This window comes from Gossypium hirsutum, chromosome D13 (assembly GCF_007990345.1).
Source record: "Gossypium hirsutum isolate 1008001.06 chromosome D13, Gossypium_hirsutum_v2.1, whole genome shotgun sequence".
Taxonomy (NCBI): Eukaryota; Viridiplantae; Streptophyta; class Magnoliopsida; order Malvales; family Malvaceae; genus Gossypium; species Gossypium hirsutum.
In genome coordinates this window covers 44,057,397-44,065,918 of record NC_053449.1, presented here as the reverse complement: position 1 = coordinate 44,065,918, position 8,522 = coordinate 44,057,397, and the positions used below count along the sequence as shown (strand labels likewise).

At 31.5% G+C, this 8,522-nt stretch overlaps 1 non-coding gene across 1 annotated transcript; it reads left to right on the top strand.

The window, feature by feature from the left end:
• The first annotated feature begins 745 nt into the window (after positions 1–745).
• On the top strand, positions 746–852 carry LOC121226069 (small nucleolar RNA R71). Its single transcript, XR_005923965.1, has one exon. It is a non-coding gene; the product is annotated as a small nucleolar RNA R71 (small nucleolar RNA).
• The last annotated feature ends 7,670 nt before the right edge of the window (positions 853–8,522 follow it).

The window sequence follows — 8,522 nt, the reverse complement described above, 5'->3', positions numbered from 1 at the left end:
GCTCCTTGAGGTCTACTACGAACCTCAATAGCTAACTGACCCATCTGGTTCTCCAAATTTTTCAGTGTTGCTACTTGACTTTGAATCGTTGTCACTTGAATTTGGATCATGGCATCGTTTTTTGCCATGTATGCTTTCAACAAGTCCTCCAAACTGTTTGATGACTTAGCTTGAGGTGGTTTTGGGGCTTTTTTGGTCAAACCCTTAGGTTTGGTTGGGTCTATGTTGCATTTGATTATTGTTCGGTCCATTTCCTTGGTTACTCCAAGAAAATTTTGGATGATTCTACTATAAAGGATTGTAGAAGTTAGAATGTGGTCTTTGTCCACTTCTATTTTGATACTGGTTCCTTATAATAATAAACTGATTTGGGATTTGAAGGGCAATTCTTAAAAGAATGACCATCATCACAGTATATGCAAGAAACAACATCATACTAACTAGGTGATTGAGCTGCAAAATTATTTAAACCATAAGTGGTAAACTATTTTAACATTGATGAAATAGAATATAATGAGCAGAGAGTGAAGTCAGTGCGTCCACTTCATGCACTCTAACTACTCATTTTCCTGAAATTACTCAATTTGTCGGCCATTAGTAACTGTTTCTTGTGATTCTCATAATAATCTTGTAAACCTCGTTATAAGACTTAGAAAAAATCGTACAGTTCGTAGAAGCATCTACCATTAATCTTGTGTGTGTGTTGAGACCGTTATAAAACGTCTCCAACTGGATACAATGAGGAATCCCATGATGAAGACATTTATGAAGCAATTCCTTGAATCTTTCCCACACCTCATATAAAGACTCATCATCCAATTGTTGGAAAGTAGTTATCTCATTTCGCAACTTTGCATTCTTGCTCGGTGGAAAATACTTAACCAAGAACCTTTCTGCTAATTCTTGCCATGTAGATATTGAACTTGGTGGCAATGAATTTAGCCATGCTCGTGCTCGATCTTGCAACGAGTACTGAAATAGTTTTAACCTTAGTGTGTGTTCAGTCACACTAGCTAACTTAAATGAATCATTCACCTGCATGAATAATCAAAGGTGTAAGTGTGGATCTTCCTTAGGCATACCACTAAACTTGCCCACCGTTTGGAGAATTTGAAACATCATTAGTGTCAATTCAAATTGGGGTTCCTTGATATCTGGCCTCCTAATTCCCAGGTTTAACTCATTGAAGAGTGTCATAGCGTATTGTCTTATGGCACGATCCCTATCATCAGTAATAAGGATTGGGTTGTGCACATGATTGACTCTATTACCTTGTCCATCATTTTGATTTCCAAGGTCCATCTCGGTTTTTCTTCGAGCAAATCTCTCGCATATTCTTTGTCTAAAAGTCTGCTTAATTTTAGGGTCCACGAGTAATAGATCAATGATTCGATCTATGCTCATAAAACACCTAAGAATAAATCACAAATAAAGAATAAAAATAAAAAATTAATTAGTAGAGTTAAAAATTAAATAAATAAAAAATAAAAACCAAATTGTAGAAATAATTTCACAAAGAATGATTAAGGAAACAGTCCCCGGCAATGACACCAAAAACTTGTAAGGTTGTTTGTGGAAGTGTACACAACCATTCAAGTAATTAGTAAGTAAAATGAGTTATCGTCATCATAGGGACAGTGTATGCTAATCTATTATTTGTAAAATTATAAATTCACAATTTGGTATAAAAACAAAATAATTTGAATGATGGATGATTAAATTAACTTATCTAAATGCAAGATGATCCATATGCAATTTTATCTAAATGAAAATTATCTAAATGTATGAGTGAATGACTTTAGAAAGAGACACAATCAACATAAAATAGGCTAGGATAATTATATTAATCAACTCAATTCATTTTCATCATGCTTAATAATGTTCAGAAAACTTTCCATGGCAACTCGATCTTTCTTGAGTTTGGAAACTAAATTAAGTCCTCTCAAATCTTTTACTTAGTGAAATATGGATTTTACTAATCATATTAAATTAAGGGTTTCTTAGTATTTATGCGAGGTCACAGGGACATTTACGTTTGCAACAGTTTAATCACACAAACTTAAAAACTATGCAAGATAATAGAGCTAACTAAAGATATTATGAACCTTAACTTATTAGGGTTTGATGATCTAAATTGAGCATTGCACTTTTCAATTATGTGTCTACTAGCCATCGTCTGGCTAGAATCACTCAGCTAATCTGAATGCACCAATTACATATGAATGAAATGTATCATGATATTAATTGAAAACATGATCGAATGAGGCCCAAACATATTAAACATGAATAAAATAAATCTTATTGAATTAACATAATCATCCTAGCAAATAGGATTTAAAATATCATATTTGATGTCAAAAGCAATAAAATTGAAGCAAACATAATTAAAATAAATAACAAGAGGAAAGAGTAAACTCTAGTCAGTTCAGCAGCCTTTTGGATCTATTCTACTGATGCTTCTTTGCTAAGGGTTTCAAGGTGGCCGACCAAAGAATGCTTTTGACAAAGCTTATGTTGGCTAAAGGATGGAAAGAGAGATGGTGGTTATACAAAGGGAAGGAAAAAGGGAAATAGAATGTAGAGAAAATGTTAATGAGGGAAGAGAAATGAAATTTGATAGATGATTTGAGAAATTATATTTCTATGGTATTTATAGGTGAAAGTAAGGGGTAGAGTTTGCCAAAAATAGAATTCAAATTCCTTCCTTTTCTCTCACAATGGGCAGCCACAATTCATGGAAAAGGGGATGACTTAGTCTCCTCATTTTTAATTCAAACAAAGGCTATTAATAGCTATAAGGTGGATGGTTTCAACAACAAAGTTGTTGGGCTGATTTCTAATTATTTTTCAACTGTAAGGACCTTCAATTAAGTACCCCAAAGCTTGCTTTTGGGCAGCCATCTACTTGTGCCGGAACTGGGTTTTAAATTCCCCTATTGAACTATTTCTCAGTCCAATAATCTAGTAGACATGTCTATCTTTTAACACATTTTTTACCGGGTCAAATTATCAATCTCATGACCTAAGTTCCGTGGCTTGCCGTTCACATGGATATATTTATGCATGTCTATGTTTCATTCACATTATCACATCTTCAATGGTCCTCCTACATGGTGAAAAATCACATATTAATAATTTAACATGAACTAATATAAAATATGTACAAAAATCATGTGATTAAGCAAAATTTCACATACTTTATAAATTCATGCCCAATATTATTAATTAAGTAAAATTCACTTATTTTAATAACAATTACACAATATGAACATATTTATTAAGTAAAAAGGTGGTAAAAATATATAGAAAAACCCTATATAATTTTGAGTTTACACAACCTCAAACTTAAACTATTTCTCGTTCCGAGTAATGTTCTTGCACAATGCAACTTTTGCTAAGGCAATTTTGCAAAATGATAAAGTAGCATCAATCTTCGCATATAATCACGCATCAACAAAATCATGCTCAAAAATATTTTTTATTGATATGTAGCTTGAATGCAAATATTATTTCCAAACTTTATACTAAGCACATCGTAATATAAACATGAATCATAGTTTACATGCATTTTCAAAGCCATACATAACATTCACCAATCAATATGCCTTCCTTATCAACTAAACATAACAATCCCAAGGTTTAATTAGTGGTCTTCATAAGTTGAGCTTAGTAATTCATTTCCACTAATGTAGTCGGTATAATCATCCAATCAATAGGTCTTTTATTAGGTTGTAATGGGACTAGGCTAAAGGTAGGGATAAAGAGAAGTGAATTTTGAGGTTCAATCATCTTAACCTAACTTGTCTTGGACCTTTCTGTGTCACAACCTTCATAAACTTGGGTATTTGGAACACCCGCAAACTTATTCACTCATGCTCAGCTTTTATTTTTTAGACTTTGAGCAAACTTTGCTATTTATTTTTGAGAATTTGAGCACTCTTTTCTTTTCTCTTATTTTTTCCAGAATTTGAGCAAACTTTTCTTTGATCTTTATTCATATTATTTTTTTTTCTCTTTTTTTAAACATGGGAAGAGCATATAAATCTTTTCATATGTTCCTCAAACTTTGATCACCAATACAAATTTAGTTAAGATAGGTGCAAAAGAACATGATAAAATTGAAAAGATGATAATACGACTTATGATGTAGGTAATTTGCAATAAACATGGCATTAAGCTCAAAAAATAAGTTTCACAAGTTAATTTAATAAAGTTGGCTTGAAAGGCTCAACCGATCCAAAGAAAGTGTGCCTATATCATATTACATTCTTATACCTCTTTAGATTTTGCCTCAAGAAAGTTATTAAGTTAATTCTAAAAACTTAAACCTTCATGCTTGTCTATTTCTAAAGAAATCAAATTTTCATGGAAAATACTACGTAAGTCTAAAGAACATACAAACATTCCATCACTCAAGATAACATACGAATAACTTAGATAAAATCAGAAGTCATGCTTGCATTTGAACATACATATGAACTAAAATTCTTTCTGAACATTCATTTATTTCAGAATACTTAAGTAAAAAGATTGAAACATACTTTAAAATTCATGCGAAATGCCTTACCCCCTTTAAAAAGAAGCAATGTCCTCATTGTGAAAACAAAGTAATGAATGAAAACTAAACACTAGATAGGGTTGCAAGAAAAGAGAGGTGAGTCATAAAGATTGCTTAAGTACCAAGTCTTTCTCCACAATCCAATCTTAGACATGTTCATTCCCATTATCACATCAGTTTATTTTTTTTCTATTGAAGAGGCATTAAACTTTTATTATTCATGCTTGCTACTTATTATGTGAAAGAAAAAATTCTAACTAGGAAAAAAATAAACACCTAAAAAGAAATAAAAATTAAAGACAAGAAAATCTACTATAGGTACTAAATGGGTTTTCAGGAACAAACTAGATTAGAGTGGTAACATAGTGAGGAACAAGGTTAGACTTGTTGCTCAAGGTTACACTCAAGAGGAAGGAATATATTATGATGAATCTTATGCTCCTGTAACTAGGATGGAAGCCATTAGAATGCTTTTAACTTTTGCATGCTTTAATGATTTCAAATTATATCAAATGGATGTTAAAAGTGCTTTTATAAATGGTTTTATAAATGAAGAAGTCTATGCTGAACAACCACCTAGTTTTGAAGATTATCAAATTTTATATGGTTTGAAACAAGCTTCTAGAGCTTGGCATGAAAGATTATCAAATTTTATTATTGAAAAATAGTTTTGTAAAGGGAAGGATGACACAACACTTTTTATTAAAAGAAAAGACAAAGATTTATTAGTAGTTAAAATTTATGTTGGTGATATTACTTTGGTTCTACTAATGATCTTCTTTGTCAAGAATTTTCTAAGCTAATGCAAGGTGAGTTTGAGATGAGCATGATTGGAAAACTAAATTTCTTTTTGGGACTCCAAATTAACAAAGAAAGGATGACATCTTCATAAATCTAGCTAAATACACAATGAAAATGCTCAAAAAGTTTGGGATGGACACTTTCAAACCACAAGTTAGTCCTCTGAGCCCGTTTACAAAGCTTGATAAAGATGAGGAAGGTAAATGTGTTCATTTGAAATTACATAGGACAATGATTGGTTCTTTACATTATCTTACCGTAAGTAGACCCGACATTATGTTTAGCGTATTCTTGTGTGCTAGATACCAATCTTGTACTAAGGAGTCACATTTACAAGCCCTTAAGAGAATCTTTAGATACCTTCGAGACACCTCAAATTTATGCTTTTGGTATTCTAGAGACTCATCTTTTAGCTTGCATGCTTTCTCGGATGCAAATTTTTGAGGTTGCAAATTAGATAGGAAAAACACCTCTAGTACTTGTTAAATTCTAAGCAACATGCTAATTTCATGGTTTTCAAAGAAACAAAATAGTGTTGCATTGTTCACCAAAGCAGAATATATTTTTACCATTAGTTGTTGTGCTCAAGTTTTATGGATGAAACAACAGCTTCAGGACTATGGAATTGATGTAGATACCGTTCCTATCAAGTGCAAAAATACTAGTGCTATCTGTTTCACTAAAAATATCATCCAACATTCTAAGACTAAACACATTGAAATTAGACATCATTTCATTAGAGATCATGTCCAAAAAGGTGAAATTGTTCTAGAATATGTAGACACCTTAAATCAATTAGCTGATGTTTTTACAAAATCTTTAAATAAGGAAATATTTGGACACTTAGGAGAGAACTAGGTTTAATCACCTTGCCTTGACTTTGTGTTAAAATTTTCCATGTACTTTATTTTTTTGTGCAAAATGCCTGAGAAGTATGATATTCATGGTTTTTGTATGCAAAAAGATAGGCGTAGTTTTATGTGAGAATTTGGTCTATTGTAACCTTATTTATTTAGCTTGAATTGCTTTTATGTTGTTTTTGCACTCATTGAATTAGTTACATTCTTACTAATTTAGGAATTTTCTCTAAAATCTAAGTTTGTTTTATAAATTATATGCATCATACTTGTATCTTGCTCCTCCATGCATATGAAACATTTCGGAATATACTCAGATTAATTTTAAGACCCTTAGAACTTCTAAAAACTCAAAAATCTCAGTTTTGCATTTTTCACTACACTTGGAAAATAGAAACGAAAAATGGTATCGATACCGTTTTAAAAATATCAATAATTTTATAAAAATATTGATACTTGTGGAAAAAAATATCGGTAGCATGGGCTATTTTAGCTACCTGCACCAGTTTCCTAAAACATTCAAAACCTAAAAATTTCCCCCCACTGAAATCCTCTCAAAATTTTTTTTAAATTTCATCGTTTTTTTTGTTGAAAAATCTTGGTTTTTTAACATCTTCAAACCTCATTTACTCAAGATCTGTTCAACATTGCTTGAAGATTTTGCCTATTTCAACATTTTTGAGGTAAAAACCTAACACTTTCAATTTGTTAATTTTATAAAATGTAGGTTGAAAATGTGATTCTTGATGGTTTATTAGGTTATCTTGAACTCCATATATCTTGTTTTATTGCAGGAGGTCACCTAATTTTAAAGGTTTTCTTAACTTTTTTACCTAAAACCCTTGCTCGCTAAGTGTTTATTAAAATTTCCTGAAGAGTTTTCCTTTGAGTTTTAATGTTTCTAAGTGTCTATTTAGTTAGTATGGCTCCTAAGAAAAGGCATAGAATCGGTTCATCATCTTCTAATCCATCTATTTGGCAATTATCTTCATTTGCTTCTTAGAGGTAACTCCGATGAAAAAGGTCATTTTAATCCCACACTTTTTATTCAAATGGGATCAACATTCGAACTTAATCTTCATGATCGTATTCTCCATTTGATTTTAACTTAGAACCTTCATCCTATAAAAATATGCTAAGTTTCGAAACACTGATTATTGGTGGCTTGATTGCTTTAAATTCGATAGGCATCCTGACCTAACCCTCATATTGTTTAATGACATTACTAAGGCTATCGAGAGGGGGCTGAATACAAACATCACCCTTCCTCATGGCACATTTCTGTCATATCTCTTTAGGTGATTAGGAATTAGCACTCATGGAGAGATCCCTGGTGTTATATGGTCCTTCATCATGCGGGATATCATTTTGATGCCAACACTGGTACGTGGTTTAAGAGTGACCATCCGATGATAATGAAAATGACAACATCGATGTTGCTTTTGAAGAACTTTCGGTATCCAAACATGCTCCTCCACTGACTTTTTCTTCACATGCTGCTCAACCCTCTTTCGAGGTTAATAGTGCCATAATCGATGCTATCCATTCTTTGAGCAACAATGTTTGAGATTTTCAATAAGAGGTTCTATTTCATAAGGAAGACATTAACTCTAGGCTATCTACTTTAAAGTTTCAAATGGTGTCTCTCCTTGCACATTTTCCTTCGATGCCTACTTTCTCTCCTCCTCATGAGGATTAGAGTAGCTCTAGGACATATATTTCAGTTTCATAACATTTGCACCTTCATTTCTATGTTTATTCCTATGTCTTTGTTTTTATTTCACTTTATTGCTTTCTTTGTATTTTGAGATTCAAGTTTTTTTTAGTTCATTGCTCATTCAATTTTATCTCTTTCTTGTGATGAACTAACTTCTTTTCTCCTATAAGCTTTATTTGATGTTTGATATAACAAAAAGGAGGAGAAGAAAAGGTAAATTAAGCTAAATTATTGTTTAATTATTTTTTGATGCTAACTAAATGCAAATTTTGTGACCAATTTTCCTTAAAGCAGAAATGAATGCCAACTTGAATGAAAAATTTTATTTTGGCCTCAAATTTAAAATGTATTTTATTAAGGGGGAGCAATTATTCAAAAAAAAAATTACCAAATGTTTTGTTATATCAAAAAAGGGGATTGTTAAACCAAGCTTTATTTGATAAAATATTTTGATATAACAAATTGAAGTGTTTTTTAACATAAGTTAAAATTGACAAAATAATTTTTACATTTGAAGTCTAAGGGATAAAATTTTGAATATTTACATTAAACTCATAGAAAATTTTGAAACAATTTTCCAATAAAGTGA